This window comes from Oryctolagus cuniculus, chromosome 9 (genome assembly GCF_964237555.1).
Source record: "Oryctolagus cuniculus chromosome 9, mOryCun1.1, whole genome shotgun sequence".
Taxonomy (NCBI): Eukaryota; Metazoa; Chordata; class Mammalia; order Lagomorpha; family Leporidae; genus Oryctolagus; species Oryctolagus cuniculus.
The window spans coordinates 43,561,356-43,569,315 of NC_091440.1; the positions used below are offsets into that span (position 1 = coordinate 43,561,356).

General features: G+C 38.1%; 1 pseudogene; it reads left to right on the forward strand.

Annotated features, from left to right (window-relative positions):
• The first annotated feature begins 1,657 nt into the window (after window positions 1-1,657).
• On the forward strand, window positions 1,658-1,753 carry LOC127492241 (U2 spliceosomal RNA; annotated as a pseudogene).
• The last annotated feature ends 6,207 nt before the right edge of the window (window positions 1,754-7,960 follow it).

The following is a 7,960-nucleotide window of genomic DNA, read 5'->3' on the forward strand; positions in this document are numbered from 1 at the left end:
CATTAGGAATCATAGATCAGTCTAAAATAGTATGTTTTCAACCCATCCAAATCATTCAGAATGTTCACCACCCCTATGAGATTACCTTCTTATGTTTATGCTAGTTGAAGTGCATTTTGTTCTTAACTTATATTCTGTCCAATAGCATAATTGCATCAGGAATTTTTCAGTATCACTGAATGCTATGGGAATTTGGGTTTCATTATTCTCATAGGTTAGAAGAGAAGAGATTCAAATCTTTCCCTTTGTGGATAAGATAGTGCCTATTCACATTATACAGTGACAAAACAATTATGTCATCATCTCTACCATATACGATGAAATTCCTGCATAGGGAGTCTTTGTCAGATGTGGCAACTATTGTGATGAAGTTGATAGTGAAAATGAAGCTTATGCTGCAGGTTGTTATATTATAATAGTCTACCCATATCACAGTTTCACTTTGCATGGTTTTAGTCTCCACAGTCAACTGTGATCTAAAAATATTAAGTGGCAAATTTCAAGAATTAAGCAATTCATATGTTTTAAATTGTGCACCATTCTAAATAGTGTGATGAAATCTCACAAATCTTGATTTCCCAGGCTGGGACTTGAATCATCCCCTTGTCCAACATATCAGTGTGGTGTATGCCACCTGCCTGAGAGTCACATATTATCTACCGTGATTAGTATGTCAAATCTCACAGTATCACAGTGCCTGAACATATGGTTTGGGGTATCCACTGGGATATGTATTCCTGTGCATAAAGGGGAGGTGGGTTCCAGTACAGTGTGTTCTCAGTGGCAGCTGTCACCTGGCCACTCATCTAAAAATATTGCTGAATGTGTACAGTGTAGAAACCTATATAGTGCAATTAGGACATGTGGATGGAACTGAATAACAATGAGTATAACCATCCTCTCAAAACCTCTGGGCCTGGCTTATCAACAAGAGTCCTCTATGACTGGATTTGAAGGCTGTATCTGCTCATCCTTTAATGGTATCTCTTTGTTTAAGGTTTTCTGTTTCATATGTTTGCAGAAGTTCAAAATTATATTCACAGCATCTTCTAACGGCCTGAGAATCAAGTCTTCCCCAAGTGTTCATGAAGAAAGCCACTTCTGCCTATTTCTTACTTCCATCCCTTCTCACTTCCATAATTTTTACTGCCTCCAAATTTCCAGTCAACACTTGATGGATGTCAGAGGATTTCAGCAAAAATAACAAGTTTACATAGTACATAAAACAACATTTTGCTTATCTTCAGAACCATGGAAAGTGGGTATGGTAATAGATATGAAATTAGTTGAAAAGAGGTATTAAATTGAGAGCTTATAAACATAAGAGATAGAGAGAAATGGATTAGAGAGAAATGGATTAGAGAGTATGGATAATATATCCAAATTTATACCACTGGGAATGTTTCATTACTTTGCTAGTGAGTTAAACCTAGAATCATCGTGCGATATTTGTGGTAGATTTAACTTTTATGATCAGGTCAGATGGTGATGGCCAAAAAACATCATGCTTTCTTACTTGGTCAGAATATAAATCTAGATCTGGTAAAACGTAGAACTAGTATGACCCATAAAAACAGAGTTACAACCATTGACACAAGACAACAGACTTGATTAAATTAGAATTCATGAAGAGATTGAGGTTAGAGTTTAATATATAATCGCTTCTTGGGCTTTTGGCTAAGATCAAGTGTAGTATCTGTTCATATCAGAGTTTAATATATAATAAAAATTATGTATTAATATGTTAATTATATGTGATAATTTTTTCTTATTTTTAAACTTTTATTTAATGAATATAAATTTCCAAAGTACAGCTTATGGATTACAATGGCTTCCCCCCCATAACGTCCCTCCCACCTGCAACCCTCCCCTTTCCCACTCCCTCTCCCCTTCCATTCACATCAAGAATCATTTTCAATTATCTTTATATACAGAAGATCAGTTTAGTATATATTAAGTAAAGATTTCAATAGTTTGCACCCACATAGAAACATGAAGTGAAAAATACTGTTTGAGTACTAGTTATAGCATTAAATCACAATGTACAGCACATTAAGGACAGAGATCCTACATGAGGAGTAAGTGCACAGTGACTCCTGTTGTTGACTTAACAAATTGACACTCTTGTTTATGGCATCAGAGATCACCCTAGGCTCTTGTCATGAGTTGCCAAGGCTATGGAAGCCTTTTGAGTTCACCGACTCTGATCATAATTAGACAAGGTCATAGTCAGAATGGAAGTTCTCTACTCCCTTCAGAGAAAGGTACCTCCTTCTTTGATGACCAGTTCTTTCCATTGGAATCTCATTCATGGAGATCTTTCATTTAGGGTTTTTTTTTTTTTTTTTTTCCAGAGTGTCTTGGCTTTCCATGCCTGAGATACTCTCATGGGCTTTTCAGCCAGATCCGCATGCCTTAAGGGCTGATTCTGAGGCCAGAGTGCTGTTTAGGACATCTGCCATTCTATGGGTCTGCTGTGTCTCTTGCCTCCAATGATGGATCATTCTCTCTCTTTTTTATTCTACCAGTTAATATTTGCAGACACTAGCCTTGTTTATGTGATCCCTTTGGCTCTTAGTCCTATCATTATGGTCAATTGTGAACAGAAATTGATCACTGGGACTAGTGAGATGGCATTGGTACATGCCACCTTGATGGGATTGAATTGGAATCCCCTGGAATGTTTCATTTCGTTTCGTTTTTCTTTTCTTTTCTTTTCTTTTCTTTTCTTTTCTTTTCTTTTCTTTTCTTTGACAGGCAGAGTGGACAGTGAGAGAGACAGAGAGAAAGGTCTTCCTTTGCCATTGGTTCACCCTGCAAGAGCCGCCGCGGTTGGCATGCTGCAGCCCGCACACCGAGCTGATCCAATGACAGGAGCTAGGTACTTATCCTGGTCTCCCATGGGGTGCAGGGCCCAAGCACTTGGGCCATCCTCCACTGCACTCCTTGGGCATAGCAGAGAGCTGGCCTGGAAGAGGGGCAACCAGGACAGAATCCGGCGCCCCGACCGGGACAAGAACCCAGTGTGCTGGCACTGCAAGGCAGAGGATTAGCCTAGTGAGCTGCGGCGCTGGCCCCTGGTATGTTTCTAACTCTACCGTTTGGGGTAAGTCAGCTTGAGCATGCCCCAAATTGTACATCTCTTCCCTCTCTTATTCCCACATTTATATTTAACAGTGATCACTTTTCAGTTAATTTCAACACTTAAGAATAACTGTGTATTGATTACAATATGCAACCAAAAGTATTAAGTAGAAAAAACATAAAAAATACTAAGAGGGATAACGTATTAAGTTGTTCATCAACAGTCAGGGCAAGGGCTGATCATGTCACCGTTTCTGATAGTGTTCATTTCACTTTAACAGGTTTCCTTTTTGGTGCTCAGTTAGTTGTCACTGATCAGGGAGAACATATGATATTTGTCCCTTTGGGACTGCCTTATTTCACTCATCATAATGTTTTCCACATTCCTAACAGGGATCACTTTTCAGTTAAAATTTAAACACCTAAGAATAATTGTGTGTTCATTACAGAGTTCAACCAATAGTACTAGAACAAAAAAAAAAAATACTAAAAGAGATGAAGTATTACATTGTACATCAACAGTCAGGGCAAGAGCTGATCAAGTCACTGTTTCTCATAGTGTCCATTTCACTTCAACAGGTTTCCCCTTTGGTGCTCAGTTAGTTGTCGCTGATCAGGGAGAACATATGATATTTGTCCCTTTGGGACTGGCTTAATTCACTCAGCATGATGGTTTCCAGACTCCTCCATCTTGTTGCAAATGACAGGGTTTCATTGTTTTTGACTGCTGTATAATATTCTATAGAGTACATGTCCCATAATTTCTTTATCCAGAATACTGTTGATGGGCATTTGGGTTGGTTCCAGGTCTTAGCTATTGTGAATTGAGCTGCAATAAACATTAATGTGCAGACAGCTCTTTTGTTTGCCAATTTCATTTCCTTTGAGTAAATTCCAAAGAGTGGGATGGCTGGGTTGAATGGTAGGGTTATATTTAGGTTTCTGAGGAATCTCCAGACTGACTTCCATACTGGCTTAACCAGTTTGCATTCCCACCAACAGTGGGTTAGTGTCCCTTTTTCCCCACATCCTCTCAGCATCTATTGTTGTTAGATTTCTGAATGTGAGCCATTCTAACCGGGGTGAGGTGAAAACTCATTGTGGTTTTGATTTGCATTTCCCTGATTGCTAATGACCTTGAACATTTTTTCATGTGCCTGTTGGCCATTTGGATTTCCTCTTTTGAAAAATGTCTATTGAGGTCCTTGGCCCATTTCTTATGTGGGTTGTTTGTTTTGATGTTGTGGAGTTTCTTGATCTCATTGTAGATTCTGGTTATCAACCCTTTATCTGTTGAGTAGTTTTCAAATATTTACTCCCATTCTGTTGGTTGCCTCTTCACTTTCCTGACTATTTCTTTTGCAGTAAAGAAACTTCTCAATTTGATGCAATCCCAAATGTTGATTTTGGCTTTGACTGCCTGTGCCTCCCGGGTCTTTTCTAGGAAGTCTTTGCCAGTACCTATATCTTGCAGGGTTTCTCCAATGCTCTCTAATAAATTGATGGTGTCAGGTCATACATTTAAGTCTTTAATCCATGTGGAGTGAATTTTGTGTAAGGTGAAAAGTAGGGGTCTTGCTTCATGATTCTGCACATGGAAATCCAATTTTCCCAACACCATTTATTGAATAGACTGTCCTTACTGCAGGGATTGGTTTTGGATCCTTGATCAAATATGAGTTGGCTGTAGATGTTTGGATTGATTTCTGGTGTTTCCATTCTGTTCCATTTTCTATCCATCTGTTTTTGTACCAGAACCATGCTGTTTTGATAACAAGTGCCCTATAGTATGTCCTGAAATCTGGTATTGTGATGCCTCCAGCTTTGTTTTTGTTGTACAACATTGCTTTAGCTATTTAGGTCTTCTGTGTCTCCATATGAATTTCAGCATCGTTTTTTCCAGATATGAGAAGAGGTTTTCCGTATCTTAATTGGTATTGCATTGAATGTATAAAATGCTTTTGGGAGAATGGACATTTTGATGATATTGATTCTTCCAATCCATGAGCATGGAAGATTTTTCCATTTTTTGTTATCCTCTTCTATTTCTTTCTTTAAGGTTTTGCAGTTTTCATGGTAGAGACCTTTAACATCCTTGGTTAAGTTTATCCCAAAGTATTTGATTGTTTTTGTAGCTATTGTGAAAGGGATTGATCTTAGAAGTTCTTCCTCAGCCATGGCATTGTCTGTATACAAAGGCTGTTGATTTCTGTGCATTGATTTTATATCCTGCTACTTTGCCAAACTCTTCTATGAGATCCAATAGTCTTTTAGTAGAGTTCTTTGTGTCCCCTAAATAAAGAAACATATCATCTGCAAAGAGGGATAGTTTGAGTTCTTCCTTCCTAATTTTTATCCCTTTAATTTCTTTTTCTTGCCTAATAGCTCTGGCTAAAACTTACAGAAATATATTGAATAGCAGTGGTGAGATTGGGCATCCCTTTCTGGTACTAGATCTCAGTTGAAATGCTTCCGACATTTCCCCATTCAATAGGATGTTGACCGTGGGTTTTTCATAGATTGCTTTGATTGTATTGAGGAATGTTCCTTCCAAACCCAGTTTGCTTAGAGTTTTCATCATGAAAGGGTGTTGTATTTTATCAAATGCCTTCTCTGCATCTATTGAGATAATCATATGTTTTTTCTTCTGCAGTCTGTTAATGTGGTGTATCACATTGATTGTTTGGTGCACATTGATCCATCCATGCATACCAGGGATCAATCCCACTTGATCTAGGTGGATGATCTTTCTGATGTGGTGCTGCATTCTATTGGCCAAAATTTTATTGAGGATTTTTGCATCTATGTTCATCAGGAATATTGGTCTGTAATTCTCTTTCAATGCTGCATCTTTTTCCGGCTTAGGAATTAAGGTGATGCTGGCTTCATAGAAAGAATTTGGAAGCATTCCCTCTTTTTCAATTGTTCTGAATAGTTTGAGAAGAATTGGAGTTAGTTCTTCTGTAAATGTCTGGTAGAATTCAGCAGTGAATCCATCTAGACCTGGGCTTTTCTTTGTTGGGAGGGCTTTTATTACGGTTTCAATTTCTGTCTCAGTTATGGGTCTGTTTAGGTTTTCTATGTCTTCCTGGTTCAATTAGGTAGGTTGCATGAGTCCAGGAATCTATCCATTTCTGATAGGTTTCCCTGTTTGCTGGCATACAGAACCTTGTAGTAATTTCTGATGATTCTTTTTATTTTTGTGGTGTCTATTACGTTTCCTTTTTCATCTCTGATATTATTGTTTTGGGTCTTTTCTTTTTTAGTTATTTGGGCCAATGGGGTATCAATTTTGTTTATTTTTTCAAAAACCAGCTCTTCGCATGGCTGATTTTTTGCAACATTTTTTTGGATTCAATCCTGTTGATTTCTTCTCTGATTTTAATTATTTCTCTTCTCCTACTAGATTTGGTTCTGTTTTGCTGCAGGTTTTCTATATCTTTGAGATTCTTGGAAAGCTCATCTATTTGGTGCCTTTCCAATTTCTTGATATAGGCACCTATTGCTATAAACTTTCTTCTTAACACTGCTTTTGCTGCGTCCCATAAGTTTTGGTTTGCTGTGCTGTTATCCTCATTTACTTCCAGAAAGTTTTTGATTTCTCTTTTGATTTCTTCTATGACCCATTGTTCATTCAGGAGCATGTTGTTAGGTCTCCATATGTTTTCATATGCTCTAGGGATTCCTGAGTTGCTAATTTCCAACTTCATTCCACTGTGGTCTGAGAAGCTGCATGGTATGATTCAATTCTTTTGAATTTTCTGAGACTTGCTTTATGGCCTAGTATGTGGTCAGTCCTAGAGAAGGTTCCATGTACTGCTGAGAAGAATGTAAATGCTTTCTGTGTAGGAAGAAAAGTTCTGTAGATATCTGTTAGATCCATTTGGGCTATAGTGTCATTTAAATCTACTGTCTCCTTCTTGATCTTCTGTCCTGTTGATCTATTTCTGAGAGTGGAGTATTGAAGTCCCCAAGTAGTATTTTATTGGGGTCTGAGTCTCCCTTTAGGAGCCTCGACAGATCTTTTAAATAAACCGGTGCCCTGTAATTAGGTGCATATACATTGCTAATTGTTATATCTTCATGTTGAATTGATCCCTTGATTATTATATAGTGCCCCTCTTTGTCTCTCCTAACAGTTTTTGTGGTAAAGTTTATGTTGTCTCATATCAAGATGGCTACGCCTGCTCTTTTTTCATTTCTGGTGGCATGGAATATCTTTTTCCAGCCTTTCACTTTCATCCTGTATGCATCTTTGTTGGAAAGATGTGTTTCTTGTAAGCAGCAAATAGATGGGTTTTGTTCCTTAACCCAATCAGCCAATCTGTGTCTTTTAACTGGACAGTTCAGGCCATTAATGTTCAATGTGACTTCTGATAAGTGGTAACTTTGCCCTGCCATTTGCCAAATATATTTTCTAATATATATTTTGTACTTCCTGTGATCTTTTGCTGTGAGGTTTCCTTTGTTTTCCTTCTTTCATATTGATGACCGTGTTTCTGTGTTTCTGTGTGTAACACATCTTTAAGCATCTTTTGCAGGGCTGGACGAGTGGCGACAAATTCTTTCAATTTCTGTTTGCTGTGAAAGGTCTTTATTTCACCTGCATTCATGAATGAGAGCTTTGCAGGGTATAATATTCTGGGCTGGCAGTTTTTATCTCTTATTACCTGGGCTGTGTCTCACCAACCCTCCTAGCTTGTAGGGTTTCTGATGAGAAGTCAGCTGTGAGTCTGATTGGAGATCCTCTGAGAGTAATCTGACATTTCTCTCTAGCACATTTTACGATATTTTCTTTATGTTTCACTACAGTGAGTTTAATTACAATGTGACGTGGTTAGGATCTCTTTTGGTCATGTTTACTAGGGGTTCTATG